The sequence below is a fragment of the Macrobrachium rosenbergii genome, chromosome 51 (assembly GCF_040412425.1).
Source record: "Macrobrachium rosenbergii isolate ZJJX-2024 chromosome 51, ASM4041242v1, whole genome shotgun sequence".
Taxonomy (NCBI): Eukaryota; Metazoa; Arthropoda; class Malacostraca; order Decapoda; family Palaemonidae; genus Macrobrachium; species Macrobrachium rosenbergii.
In genome coordinates, this window is record NC_089791.1 from 72,172,987 (window position 1) to 72,189,586 (window position 16,600).

General features: G+C 34.5%; 1 protein-coding gene across 2 annotated transcripts in view; it reads right to left on the reverse strand.

The window, feature by feature from the left end:
* Positions 1-16,600, reverse strand: part of LOC136833484 (DNA ligase 1-like) — a 440,466-nt gene that overhangs the window by 418,129 nt on the left and 5,737 nt on the right. The gene's annotated exons all lie outside the window — the stretch shown is intronic.

Below are 16,600 nucleotides of genomic sequence, written 5' to 3' on the forward strand. Positions count from 1 at the left end.
ATTTGCATATGCAGAAAAACATTTCATGGGTGTATGGTGAATCATCTTGTGCACTAAAAGATTAAAAATATATTTCTTGAATCCTAATATTTCCAGATGTTAGCATTATCCTCAGCAAATATCAGACATTTCTGTATCTAAAATTATGAAATCCTAATGCACAGTAATCACATGACCATTATTAAAAAAAAAAGGGGGGGGCCTTAAAAAGAGGAAGTTAGGAATTAGTAAGGGATCTTGGTAAAGATCTTGTAATCCAAAATACAACATACTGTAGAATGAAAGTTGTAAGCATGTGAAAACGATGTAATATATCAAAACGTTTATCACCAATACAAGACAAGAAGAAAAGAGGGTGCATGAATAAAGGTAACAACTTCCTGTGAGAGAACATAACTGTCCCTTTAAGTCTTGATTAAAGAAATAAGATCTAGCACGATTGGAAAGAAGATATAATTTTATTATCAAATCACTTTCTTCTATGAAGAAATACATTTTACTTCTTACATCAGATCTCTACAACCATAATGAAAGAATGTGATAGTTTACAAAGCAATGGCAAGATAGGCGATTCTACCCTACATCCTTCCCTCAAAGGACACATTTACAGTGCTTTATAATTCTGCACTCAAATATTTCGTGCTCTATAATCTAAAATAGTTATGATTAGCAGTAACGATTCACCACGAAATAAGTGTCTTGTTAGAAACAAATCAATTTCTCTCCGTAAGCAAAAGCGTTTAATAATCGTTGGAGTCCGTTAGTGGATGATAATCCTCATATTAGTATTATAATGGTAGATCAACTATACTTGGGGTGTTGTTATAACAGTTACGATTTCTATATAACAACAGATCCTCATCCTGTGACTGCCTTTACTGAAAATGCAATGAAAACCTTATCATGGAATGGTGTGCATTAACCGTTCGCAAAGAAGGCCAAGCCAACTTGCAAAAGCATAGTCGATTGGGTCATAAGGATGTGAATGGCAATCAAAATCCTAATTTATACGTTTAGAATATGCTATAACAGGTGAAATGAGAACTTTTATTCCTTCACACAAACACACACACACACGCACACACAATTACTTTACAAATTCTTTGCAACGAATTTCAGGATGTTATTCACCGAGCTGTGATTTTTCATTTTACATGCAGAATGAGAGAATATGTTCAGTAATCATCTTAATTACGTATTTTGGTAGCTATATCTCATAAAATCAGCGAAACTAATATGCTATAACTGTATGTAGAAATCAGAGAAGAGTTTACCAATCAGCGCCTTCCTTACAAAACGTCTATGCGCGAGGATTCATAAACTGCATATCCAGGAACTGCTACTACTTCAGAGAGTTACCATATTTCTCCATCGGTGGTAATTCATCTCAACTCCCGTGAAGCTGACTGTACATAAACAATTTTTATGGAAAAATATGTTTTCTTCAGTGGAGGAATTTTGTGGAAGAATGTTCTGTGAGTAATTTAATGTAAACTGGCGAGAGTAGCGTCATGTAAATTGGGGTCTTTTCCTATCCCAAGTAGGCCTTTTCAGAGAGTGCTTATGGGTCTGTTGACGAACATTTATGAGTCGGGATTCAGTCACAGACATTTGTTTGTATTATAGATGAATTAACGAGGTTCATGGAGATTTTTCCATTAAGGAATAAGATGGCAGAAGTGGTTGCGGTTACATTTTTCATTAAGTATATATATATAGTAGATATGGGGTATCAGAGATACTTATAACAGATAATGGGAGACAATTTGTAAATAGAACACTAGAGTGTCTTGCAGAAGTTATTGGGGATACAGAAAATAAATATTCCTCCTTATAGGCCAGAAGCTAATGGGTTGTGTGAGCAAGCTAATAGGAAAGTGCTTGAAGCTCTTAGAGTAACAGTGGGTGGCAATGATATTAATTGTGATAGATATACACGTATACAGTAAACCCCCGATATTTGCTTTCTCACAATTCACAGACTCAGCGATTCGCTGAATTTTCTGTGGAACCTATCCATAAATTATTCATGGGAAACTCACCCATTCACGGATTTTTTCGTAGGGCAATATTCTGTATTTTCATATTATTTTTGTGACTAAATACTGTACTGTATCTACATATAAATTTTATGATTAGATAATGATTTACAATACTAATTTTCAAATATTAAGTTTAATAAGATTAAATAATAACAAAAATAATTCTCTCTCTCTCTCTCTTACTGAGGTGTATGTTTGTTTGTTTTGTATGATAAATAAATGATTTACTAATTTTCAAATATTAATATTAATGTAAACAGCAATATTATCAATTCATTAAAGAAAATACTACAGTGAATTAGTAAGGTTTTAGTTTATAAATTAATAAATTATGTAAAATTTTAAAGGAATACATAAATTAATAAATTGTGTAAAATTTTAAAGGAATACATATCAACCCTTAATCTTTTGCTGTAAGACTTGGAGAGATGGGGAGGGTGAGCCTGTTGCATATGTCAAGTAACCTGACAGCAAGGGTTGGGTGGTCATTGTTGCTGATTTACTGGTCAAATACCACTAGAAGGATATACTGAAAAATTCTCTCTCTCTCTCTCTCTCTCTCTCTCTCTCTCTCTCTCTCTCTCTCTCTCTCTCTCTCTCTCTCTCTCTCTCTCTCAGGAAAAGGTAGAATTTTTATGGTATGTTTATTTGTTTTGTATGATAAATAAATGATTTACCTAATAATATGTACTAATTTTCAAAATATATTAATAAGATTAACAAGATATGATAATAATAATAATAATATACTGTAATTACAACATTTGTGCATTTCTATAGTAAATTATGAAAGAAAAATTTTAATCAAATTTCAGCCCTGATCTTTTCCTGGGTCTTCGAGCTCAGCGGGGGAGGGTGAACCTGTCAAATATGTCAAATTACTCTAGATGTTGCCACAACATGATCAAATCAATTTCTCTTTTTTTCTTCCTTCCTTTCTCTCTCTCGCCAAAGGATAGACTGTGAGAAATAAACAGATAGATAGGTAAATAGATACTTAGTTCAGTCCTTCTCTCTCTCTCTCTCTCTCTCTCTCTCTCTCTCTCTCTCTCTCTCTCTCTCTCTCTCTCTCTCTCTCTCTCTCTCTCTCAGGAAAATATAATATATAAATTTTGGAAAGAGAAATGGATCAACATTCCTCAAGAGATTAAAAGATAAATAAACTCTCTCTCTCTCTCTCTCTCTCTCTCTCTCTCTCTCTCTCTCTCTCTCTCTCTCTCTCTCTTCTCTCTTTTGCCCAGAAGGGTTAGAAGTAAGTATGTATGTATTTTTAAGGGTACTAATGTTTAAGATGACCTTGAAATTATATTAGTAATATAATTTCAAAGATTAATACAGTAATAGGATAATAATTTAAGATATATTTGATGTAGTGTGATGCTTCAAGTATACATTTGGTATTTGAACTTTCAAGATAGGCAGTTATAAGCAATTTTAGAAGGGGGTTCTAAGTATTCGTGGATTTTAACTATTTGCGGGGGTCTGGAATGCATCCCCTGCAAATATGGGGGGTTTACTATAGATGCAGTCAGACATAGCTTATACAATGGTTAGCGACACCGTTGGTATGTCACCAGTGGAGGCATTATTTAGTTATCCAGTTCGGGGTGTTTGATTTGTCAATTCCTTCACATGATGATACAATTAAATCGTTAGTTGCTACAGCTAAAGAGAGACATGAATGTCTTAGTAGTAATTTGGAGTCAGCGACTCAAGCAATGGTCACAAGAAGTAATGCAAAGTCAGACAGGGCAAGAGTTGCACTTGGGGATGAGTGTTTTTGAAGATAAATGTCAGAAATGAATTAAATTTCAAGTTAGGTCCCAAGTTTGAACGGCCGTTTCATGTTATAGAAAAGAAAAGGGGAAACAGGTTCTTAGTTTTGAATGAAGAAATGGGAGCAACGAAATTAACACACATATCTAAGATTAAAAGAACAACTTAATTTGTTCTTTTCTTTGGGGTTAAGCAGTTATTTACAGTTTTTTTTCTCCCTCTGTTTTTAGATGTGGGGATTTAGAGTAATTTGTCAAATCTTTTAGCATGTAAGCTTTGTATCATGTGGTTATTTGTATCATTTGGGTATGTGTATCATTTCGTGTGGTAGGAGTAGGAGGCGTAAAAGAGCGGCAGTTGCTTTAGCCATGGGGCAGCAGCAATGGCTGTAGCAGCAATTGATGGGATAGCAATTACGAGCGTAATGAAGTTTGAGGCATTGGAAGCTAAATTAGCTGATCAGGGAAGGGTTTTGGAGAAGTTATGTGGTAGTAACTTAGAGTTACATGAGTGGTTGAAGATTTGAGAATTAGGTTAGAGGTGACCTAGATTTGACAATAGCTTTGTTTACAGTTCATAAGACTATTTTAGATATTGAGAAAGAGACCGAACCGTTGCCAGCAGAAATCAAATCTCAAGTAAAAGCGGTGATAGCAGCATCAGAAGGGCATAGTTCTGAAGATATTTTACCTTTAGCAGTGTTAAAGTCAACTTTGAAGAATGCGGCTTACGAGTGGGGATCAAACATAATTTGCACAGATAAGGACAGGTGTACATTAGTCCATAATAAATATATTTGTGATAATAAAGGGTTTGTTCCAATGGATATTGTTTTAGGGGGTTGTGGCTTTCAATTGACACATGACGTGACTGCTACGAAATGTAGTTTTATACCAGTTCTCAATGACTAAATGGTGATGCCAATGGAAATGACTTCAGCAGTTTTCTGCAGGAGCTACAGTATAATAAGGATTTGCGGCAACTCTTCAACATCATTGCGTTTGGAAGGATCTCAACTGTTTGATGGAGGGTGCAAGATAGAGTCTTACAGAGTTTGTAGTTCTCAGCAAGAAGGTGTATAATTCATCAGCGAAGATCTTTTTGCAACATACACATCAACTCCATGGTGTGGTAGAATTACCAATTGTGGTGGAGGTTACGACGTTACCAGTGTTGAAACAAGTGGAAGAAATAGACTGTATGAAACTGTTCAATGACCATAAGTTGGTCTTGCCATGAGTTCTCTGTGCATTACTGATAATTATCATTATCATGGTATTGCCATTTGTCTAAGATGCAGGAGCTTGTGCTGTTTCAAGGAGACGCGGTCTTCATAAGTGCAAATGATGATTAATCATGAAGCCTCACCATAGAATCTGAATAAGTGTAATTTCTGTCAGGGTCGACACAAGGTAGGTGGTCCAAACTCTGTTTGATGGGTGCAGGTGTATTTGTGTACATGCCTGCGACATACAAACTCTTGCAATAGTCAGCAATCTTGCAGGTGGAAGGTATGTGACCAGGGCATCTGCTAATTCAGCATCTTTTGTACAGTCACATTTGAATACAGCAGGTGTCAGCGACACATGTTCAGGTGGAGCTTTATGTCACGGTTCTGGATTGAAGCTTCTAGAACTTTTTGCCTGGTTGTTATTGGATTTCTAGGTGTGTCAAAGGAAGAGTGTGTTCGTTTGTGTAATGTGAAAATCACAAGGTGCAAAGGCTCTAGTGACAGCTTACACATTCATTTGTCAAGAGCCAAACCAGAAAGACATGCTGGAACACTCAGGAATCAGGATTCCCTTTTTTCTGAAAGGTTAAGTGTTGAACTTGGAAAATGACTAACATTTGCAATGTTTCATTTCCAGTGTTTAACGCCTATTGTTTATGTCTTTATGTCTTTTCAGTGTGTTTTCTGTGTGATATGAACTGAATGAGTTCTAATTTTAATGGGAGTTGGTTCTGTTCATTACAGAGGTTTCGAAGGGGGTGGAAACCATAATCAGTCATGGCGTATAGCCACCTAAAATGAAGTGGTGATGTAATCGACTTGAAAGGTTATTTGGGGAGAGACATGACTTGGTGGGAGATGGGAATTAATCCCCACACATTATGTTTTCTTATAACTGTTCACTTTTTTCTTTTGGGGGTATAGCTTAATGGGATTTTCTATCTATCATACATATTTTCATTTTACATGATATATTGTTAGACTTGTAAAATAAACTCTATTTTTGTAAGCTAGGTTTGATTTCCATACCTTAGAAATAGGAAAGGAGTTTTATGAGAGAGAGAGAGAGAGAGAGAGAGGAAGGGAAGCCAGATATGCCTGAGAGAGAGAGAGGTTCCCAAGGCCATCACTACCAGACTTGCTACTTTTCAAAGGTAGGTGTGAAATAGACCTGTTGTTTTCATACAACATAAATATGATAGCAAGTAACAGAATAATAAAACATTAAGAATTGCAGAAATAAAATTTGAAAGTCAAGATCTACCTCAAAAAATAAAAATTTTGGGCCAAAATAGATAACTGAGACCCCGTGTTCCAAAGCCACTAAATATGGTGGCAAATATGGGCACACGAAGAAAACTGTGGAAATGAACCTATATGTGCTTATTGTGGATCTGACAAACATGCTACACAATGGAAATGTAGTAGGCCAAAGTGTGTAAACTGTGGGCAAGATCATTTACTGAAGGTCCAAAGAGTGCACGTATTATATATACAATACAGAATTAAAAATATTACAAGAAAGAGTAGGGATGTCTATAAAAGAAGCTAAATTAGAACTGAAAGTGAGAGGAATTCAAGATCCATCTAAGAAGCATACATTTTCTTCAATAACAAGAATCAATAAGGAAACAAAAACGCATACAGATAATAGTAACGGAGCACAGGAAAGTAAATCTTAAGAAGAAATTAATGCTTTGCAGAAAAAATGGCAAAGACTAAAGAAACAGGTACAAATGAAGTGGATAATATTTTATCAAATTCATTTGAAATATTAATACAAATAGGAGTGCAAGAAGATACTACTACAGAAATAGGAGAGGGAATTTGTGATGGACTGGAAATTAAAGATAAAAAAAGGCCTTTAGAGAACACCACCCAAAACGAAGGAACCTACTACTATTAGAGAAACATCGGTTAAACCAAAGATAAAGGATGTGAAGAAAAAAAACTTTATCACCTAAAATAATAGTAATGCCTTTGGAAGCAGATATCCAAAACACCGAAGAAGTGGAAGAGAACCATACCATAGATAACAATATGTCAAAGGAGAAGAGATAACTCCATCTCTATTATTAGTACAACAAAAACAAATAAAGCAAGAAAAATACGTGATAACGAATGTGGATGTAATGATTGTTTCGTTGAATTGTGCAATAATAATAAAAACATAACAAAAGATAGTTTAACAAACATTATAAGAAATTTTATAATATATTGAAAAAAAGGGAAATCACTGATTTGAGCACCCACGAAAAAGGTTGCTTGTGCATTGAACACCTGATATATTTTAAAGAAAAATAAATGTCCTGAGTAAATTATTAGAAAAAATCCAAGTTAATAATATAAAAAAAGAAAGCAAAACTCGACCGCTATAACATACTTTCAATAGCTATATTAGCCTATACAATGGAACGTAAATGGTTTACAGACCAAATTACACCTGGGAGAAGTGCAACGATTACTAAAAGAATATCAGTCAATGTTGTTATGTTGACAACATGTCAACAAAACTGTGTCAACGCTAGGTAAATACACCTTAGCATCTACTGTACTGTACATCACGAGAGGAAGAAGGAAACTTAGCCACAGCCATATATGTACATAAAGTAGTTTACGACAAAGTACCTATAAACATTACTAACTTGCAAATATCAGGTATTAAAATCCGAATAAAAACGATAATTATGCAATTTATAATTTATATAACGAACCTAATAAAAATTATATCGATAAACTTGAAGAATTACTTAACAATGCCAAGGAACCTACATTAATAGTAGGTGATTTTAATGCTTACAACCCAGTATGGGACTATAATTGTACAAACTCAAATAGAGCAGGAAGTAAAGTAGAATTCATGGATTCAAATGACATGTGCTTTATAAATAATAACGAAATCAGCACTTATTATTAAAAAACTCGTGGAACGTTTTCTTCAGTACTTAACTCTGTGTGCCTCAAGTATAGCTGACATTTTGGTTTGTAATACAGATGACTTCTACACCAGAGATCATTTCCCAATATTAATTTCCTTAGTACAGAATAATCCTGCAAAATATATCCCTCACCATAACACTTTTAAAGCAGATTGGTAGCGATATGAAATGCACATTAGGAATATCCCACCATCTGAATTTTTCAAAGACCATAATGAAACTAATAAATGTCTTGCTGATTTCATTAAAAATGCTGCTGATAAAGCAATACCAAAATCAGAATCTCATCCAAAAAAACACAAAGTTCCTTTGTGGTTTGATAAGCTATCGGAATTAATACAAATAAAACACTCAGTAGGGAGACGACTAGATAATTTTAATAAAAAAAAGTCAATAAAATGAATAAAACATTGGCGAGATTAGAAGAAATTTTACAAAAAATGACTATATTATTACTAGAATTTAATAACATTAAAATCTCTATGCGAAAAATATCTGCAAAATTTGATGCAGAAGTAATTGAAGGAAGAATAATTTCATGGAGGAAAATAGATGTTAAACCACCTAGACATGCCATATTAAAAAATGGAAAAAGAATACTTGATCCCAAAGACTAAGTAATATAATAGAAGAAAACTTGGCAAATGTAAGTAGTGATAAAAATTTAGATGAACACTTCCGTACAAAGAAAAATAATATGGAATTAATAACAATTAATTAGAAGATATATATCATAATAGAAAATTTAATATGGAAGAGTTGGAATATGCTCTACTGAACAGCAATAAATCTGCTCCCGCAGGTGACAGTATTTGTTTTGAGGTGATCTGCCACTTAGCACCATTGGAAAAGTCATACCTTTTAAATTTCTACAATCATTTATGGCTTCAAAAATTATTTCCTGATAAATGGAGAAATGCTATAATAATTCCTATCCCCAAACCTGGAAAGGATCCCAGTAATGTAAATAATTACAGACCAATTGCTTTAACAAGTTTTTATATATAAATTACCGGAGAAAATGGTAAATGCCGGACTGGGGTGGCACATTCGAAAAAATAAAATTCTGACTCTTATTCAATTTGGGTCACAATGTAACAGATCTACATAGGATTCTCTGTCTAACCTAGAAGTCCACATAAGCAGAGGGTTTGAACGAAAACAAGTTATGTAGCTGTCGTTTTTTTTTGTTGAAAAGGCATACGATACTATATGAAGGTATGCAATAATAAAAACTACAGTATATAAAAACAGCATCCATGGACATTTTACCTAGTTTATCCAAAACTTTCTGACAGATTGCACATTTCAGATAAGAATTGATGATGTATTGTCAAATACGTTTCCACTTGAAAACGGTGTTCCACAAGGAAGTGTCCTTAGTGGTAGGCTACGTTGTTTACATTAGCAATAAATGATATCAATAATAACCTACCTTTTGGATTTAAAAGTAACCTGTATATGGATGATTTTGCCATATATTATTCAGCATCTCGAATAAAACATGGAGTGAATCATCAATAAAACCATAATAAAAATAGATGAATGGGCCTCATATATAGGATTTAAATTTTTCAAAGATAAAATTCAAGCAATCATGTGTTATAAACATAAAAAGTGGAAAAAGGGTGAGGAAATTGATTTGAAAATAAGAAACCACAGTATTCCAATTGGCCAAACAACAAATTTTTTGGAATTAGTGTTCGATATTCATTGGAACTGGAAAGCCCACATAACATACATGAAATTAAATCACTGATTATGGAAGGAAAATATATGGCTCAGCATCAGACGCAACGCTGAACGTTGGATCCAATTCGCAATGAAGGCCTTAGAATATGTTCAGGAGCCTTTAGATCATCACCAACCTCATCTTTACAAGTCGAATGTGGTGAACTATCACTGTCTCTCCACAGATAGTTTGTAATAATGAAGAGTACTCTGAGAATTCAGAGCAAGTGATTCTTCAACAAAAACATTGTTTGAATTAAGAGATGTATTTATAGACAATCACTCACCACCTTTCCCTGTTAGAGCCAGAAGATTGTTTGAGTCACAGTGTAAGTGTACAATTACCGTCAATAGTAAAATTACCACCTTTTTGGACTATGAATAAAATCAGAATTTGCACACACTTATATAAAATATTTATCAAAAAGTTGCTCATATACCCGAGAACACCACAGACAACACAATAGAACATACTGTATAACCCATAAAGGTCCACATTACGCAATATACTGTACACAGATGGATTGGAATCAGGGTATGGAGTGGTATGTGCTGTAGTATCCCAAGACAAAACGTATCAGTTCTCTCTACCTGATGATGCTTCAGTATTCACAACAGAGTTGTATGCAATAGCATCAGCCATAAAAATAATTAAAGAAACCTCATTTAATAATTTTTTTATTGTTAGCGACTCCATTCAAGGTTACAAACCAAAAAATAAAATTGTACAACAAATAAATTTATTACTCCAAAAGTTGTATACTAATGGACAAAAAATATAGAAATATGTTGGATCCCTGCCCATGTCGGGATTAAGAGAAATGAATTGGCTGATGAAGCAGCATAAGAAATAGCCCATATGACAAGTTCGCACGTAAATATCCCTATTAATGATTATGTAACACACATAAAAATAGGTATTCAAAATAAATGGAATGAGGAACATAAGTTGAAACCAATAAAACCTGTTGTTAGAAAATGGAGTTCATCATATCAGAGAGATAGACATGCGCAAGCAATTCTGACACGTCTCCAAATAGGTCATAGGCTACTCGTCTGACACATGTACTTAATGAGCAGCCCACATGACCCTGCTCCCTAATGCTCATAATGCAAAGTGATAATAACAACTAAACATGTGTTATGTAAATGTCCGAAACATAACAACAACGGTTATCAACTTTCGGGAATAAGTCGATCGTCGAAATTTTATCAGAATTTACATTTTCAATGATCCCAATTTAATATTTATGAGGAATAGTAAATTAATTGATATAATATGAAGTAATTTATGAAAATACAAAAAATCCACGGGGCATTTAATAAATAAATGAATAAAAAAATCTGAATTTTGAAAATAACTTATTCTGAGTTCTAATTTTTTTTTTTTTGTGCAGATGGAAACGTGAGTAAATGTATTTAATGTGTGCGTGTATTCTAGTGTGGAAGCATAAGCCTTTTTGCATATTTATATTTAAAATTTCTTTTTTCATGCATCATTTAGTCCCTATGGCCTAGATTTAATTTTAATTCTTCGGGCGAGCCCCATGAGAGCTGTTAATCAGCTTAGTGGTCTGGTTAAACTATTTTAATAATAATAATAATCCTACCATCGAGAATTAAAAGTCACAGTAGTGTTAAAAATATTTATGTAGAGTAAAAAATGCTAAGGAGAGATTTTCAGATATTACTACTATATAAGGGAGTGTTAAAACAACAACGCAAGAAACTGGTGCTAAGCGAATTCTTCAAAAAGTGTTGTCCAGGTAACCTTTGTTTGATTGTTCCTGTTAGCGAGATGGCTGGAACTACGAAGTGGTCGCACGGGTGATTCCAGCTCAACAGAGACTCCATTGGTGCCATGGCTTTCAGCTATAGCAACATCGGTCATCTGATAAAAGAGAGGTGGGAGCAATATCAGGGGTCTCACAATCACTAGAAACATGAATCTTAAAATCGTCGACAAAGTGGCCAATAATTAACGAATTAACAAAATTATCCACATCAGTGAAGGTTTTGTTCCCTTCAAAAGCACACCCATTTCTTATAGCAGCCGTTTCCACTAAGCGACAAACACCAGCATCTCCACTCTTTCTCATTGTTCGTTCCAGGTCACAACATCAATTGGAATGGTGCCTCTGTCATATTTAAGAGTGATGTTGTTCGTCGCTTAGTGGAAAGGGCTGCTATTATAAAGGGGTGTGCTTTTGAAGGGAACAAAACCTTCACTGATGTGGTTAATTTTGTTAATTAATTATTGGCCACTTGTCGCCGATTTTAAGGTTCATCTTCCTGATGACTGTAAGACCCCTAATGTTGCGCTCACCTCTCTTTTATCCCAGATGGCTGATGTTGCTATAGCTGAGAGTCATGGCGTCATTCCAGCCATCTCGCCAACAGGAACAATCGAACAGTGGTTACCTGACCAACACTGTTTGAAGAATCCGCTTAGTACCAGTTTCTTGCGTTGTCGTCTTAGCAATCCCTCCATTGTTTTACCGTTTAGTAGGACTGATGAGGGTACGGAGTAGTATCTGAAAGTCTCTACTTATCATTTTTAATTCGTGCACAAATATTTTTAGCACTACTGTGGCTTTTAATTCTCGATATTATAGTCTCGTTAGACGGGCTTCTTGGTTCAATCCTGCTATCCTTGGCAACTTGACCCATTTTGTTGCTCTTGTGTCTCTTGCTTCTTTGATATTTTAGTGTAAGTTTTAATGAATTCTTTCGTTCAGTAACTTTTCTTCTTCTTTTGAACTCACATCCTGTGGTCAGTACGATTTTTGCTTTGATCTCATGGCATTTTTATAAGTTGGGAGAATGGAATGGAGATGAGAGGGCTAACAATTAACATAAACAAAACAAAACTTTTAGTGACTGGAAAGAAAACAAAGGAAAATTACAACGAGAAACATGGCAACGTGGTGGTTATGGGAACGGTAGAGGGGTGAACTGTTTTGTGTACCGAATATACAACAAAATATATAGAAAATAGAGACTGTCGATGTCTGAAATAAATGGGGATAAGGGGAAACAGAGAACCCTTTTTGTGATGGATGGGACTGTGGACCGGGAACTGAGAGATGGTAAGAAATATATATATATATATATATATATATATATATATATATATATATATATATATATATATATATATATATATATATATATACTGATGAATTTTAAAACGAAGAACGTTTTACTTTTGGCGTTTCAGTACAAATCTGGCATCATTTTCGAGAAATCAGCTGAAATGAGCAAAAGACGTGGATATGGTAAAACTTTATACAATATTACAATTACAAAATACAATAAAGGTCTAAAAATTCAAAGAAAAACCCCAAAATTTTTTTTTGAAACAACTAGGGCATGGTGATATAAAACATTGATATCATGTGCAAAGGAAATGAACTGCCATCAAGTTTTAAAGGCGGCTTATTTAATCTAATCAAAAGATTCTAAAATTCTGAGTTCTTGTTCATTCCTAGACTTTGCCAATTTTTTAAAGTCCTCTCTGTCTAAAGTTATGTGGCAAATTTTGACAATGATCTCTTATTGTTGACTGTACTGCCCTAAAATGGAAGGCTGCAGTATCTGCAAAAATACAAAACTGAGAAGAATGGTAGATACTCCTTTGTCTTCCTACTGATTTTGCAGATACTGCAAATGGGAACCCCTAAATACTCGTGGAAAGCATTGAAGAATCATTCTGAAACTGCAGGAACTTGTGCATTGGTGTTTCACGAGCCCAACAGGTGGCGTATCTCAATTTCGAAAATTTTGCAGATACTGCAGTTTTCCATTTTAGCGCAGTGAAGAGGTCTTATCAGAGGTACAGCTATTCATGAACAGACAGCTCTGTGTTGGTCGATTCGAAACGAACCTTTATACTAGAACCCCAGGCCACGAGAGACAAGGTCTACCCAACTGGGTGGGGTCACCTCCCACCTTGGGTAACTACGTAGGCGATGACGTATCTTAGAGGTACCTGCTTAATAAGATCCTGGGTGGGAAACCCTTTCAGTGCACACCTGACTGTCGCGGGGTAATAATAAAGTAAACATCCCCGCTTTCTTGAAGATGCACTTGTGAACGAAGTTAGACTTGAGAATTCCTCAGTAATTATTGAGTATATATTGCATAATGTCATATGTGTGTTGCACTGATGGCTGCAAATATAGAGATACAAACCTGTGAAAGACATAAGAAAATTAATTTCTTAACTGATTATGAACGAGTGAAAAACTGAACACCTTCTGTATAACAAATCCCTATATGTTAAATGCCTGAAAATAGGATAATAGGTAACATTTATGCAGTCCTCATAAACGACTGTCCTAATTCTAAGAAATACAAGTAAAATCCTATTTTGGAACCCATCTAAAAAGTAGATATGTATATGAAAATTGTGTGTCACTTTACATTAATGATAAGTAATATAATTCAAGATGCCTGAAACTCTCCTCATTCACTTAACACAGTACAGAACAAGAATTACATCCTTATTACTGGCTTTAGATTAGTAGAAACGAAATTGTCGTGTGATATGAATAGAGTGACACACAAACGCAATTATATTATGATAATGATAGTAGTTTCCTCCAAATTATACCCATTTTCTTTTTTTTCGTTTTCTTTATAGCAATTCACTTCCTGACGCAATAAGGAGGTAGACAAAGCTCCGCCTACATGGGGAATTTGGGGGAAGTGAGCAGACCTTCTCTTTTAGTGCAGCAGATAAAATCATTTTTTCACTAAAATACTTCAGTTAATGATACAAGCATGAAAGTTGGTACATATCTTCTCCAGAGGCAACTTTTTGAAAATTACTGGGTGTCCACTCAAAATTCCAAAATGGCTGCCATTTTTCAAGATGGCCACTAGTCAAGGTTTTAATATGGGACTCATGTGCCTCTGGTCATGTTTTTTATGCATTTGTTTTGGTTATACACATTTTAGACAGTCACCAAGCAAAAGTAAAATGTATTTCTGTTAAAGTATTCATATAGCATATATAAAGAAAGATGGCATCCAATATGGCAGCCAAAAACCTTAAATAATCACGTCTCAGGATTCAGTAGGCATGGAAAAATGTCTTCCTGTTCAATATAATAGTTTGCAAGTATATATATGATTTAGGTGGTGTTTTAACTTTAGTTTTAATTTAAAAGCGTGAACGTCAGCTCGCAACCAGGGCACACTGGTAACTCACTATGGGATTCAGTGTCAGCTAATCTTGCTTTACTTATGCTGTACCTAGCTTTGCTTTATTGTAGTTTAGTAGTTTAGTGTCCCAAATGCTGTCTAATAGCCCCATATCAATTAGCTGGTAGAAAGTATATATATTATATTATATATATATATATATATATATATATATATATATATATATATATATATATATATATATATATATATATATATATATATATATATATATATATATATATATATATATATATATATATATACAGTGAACCCCATATTCACGGGGATGCGTACCCACACCCTCCCCCATGAATAGTTAAAATCCACGAATAGTTTAAACCCTCTAAAAACATTATAACTGCCCATTTTGATAGCTTAAACCAAGAAAAACCCTGTAAAAATGCTTATAGCTGAGTATTTTAATAGTTTTATCACAAAAAGTGCATTTATTCATGAAAATTATATGAAAAATACAGTAATTAGTGAATATTTCTCAGTGAAAAATACCGCGAATGAGCGAATTTTCTGCGAAAAATGGCTAGATATGTTCCACAGAGAAACCCATGAATGCGTGAGTCCATAAACCATGAGAATGCGAATACAGGGGTTTACTGTATATATATAAATTATATATATATATATATATATATATATATATATATATATATATATATATATATATATATATATATATATATATATATATATATATATACATATATACTGCATATATATATGTATATATATACAATAGAAGCATAAAGTTCGTACAAGGTGACGAGGCATGCACGAACTTATCGCTGTTTCTTAAAGATCCCCTCCCATTGTTTTCAAAGGGAAAAAATTAATTTTTTGACTGCTTGGCACCTGAACTGGTGTTTCCCCCGAGACAAAATGACTAACTAGTATTTATTACTAACACTCCAGTAAAACTGACGGGCTTCAGTAAGCAATCTTTTGTTTACAGATTCCGACGCATTTGAGAGTGATTTTCTGACATTCAGTGCTGCATTTGAGAGTGATTTTCTGACATTCAGTGCTATTTTTCTTGAGTGCCATGGCTCCAAGCAAACAACTGGAAAGAGATATGGTTGTTGCTGTCATAACCCTTTACAAAGAGGGCTCATAGCCAAAAGCTTAAATTAAAGCAAAGAGCAGTTCAGAGGTGGTTGGCGAGATATCGTGAAAATGGGGAGTCAAGCATTCCAACAGCTCTTCCTAGGTTTGGGCGTCACAGGAAAATTTCTAAGAGAATTTCTTGCAAAGCAGAGCGTGTATTGGAAAAAGAGCCCTTATAGCTAGCAAAGTGAAAGAAGAGTATCCAGACGATCTCCAGGATGTCTCTGTGAGGTGGATAAGCGATCATTTGGCAAAATATCGCAGCTTTCGTGCCAAGGTTAAGCCAATAGTGAGTGTTGGAAACATTATAGATAGGAAAACATTTTCATAGAAATACAAATAAAAAAATCAATGTTTTCCTTTGAAAACAATGGAAGGGGATCTTTAAGAAATAGCGATAAGTTCGTGCATGTATTGTCAGCCTGTACGAACTTTCTGCTTCTACTGTATATATAGACAGCTGCGCCTGAATTGACAGGAAGTGCCAGCGTGTGAGTACCGAGCCAAGGGTAAGTGGGACTCTACATGGCTTGTTCATGCACTTACCTGGA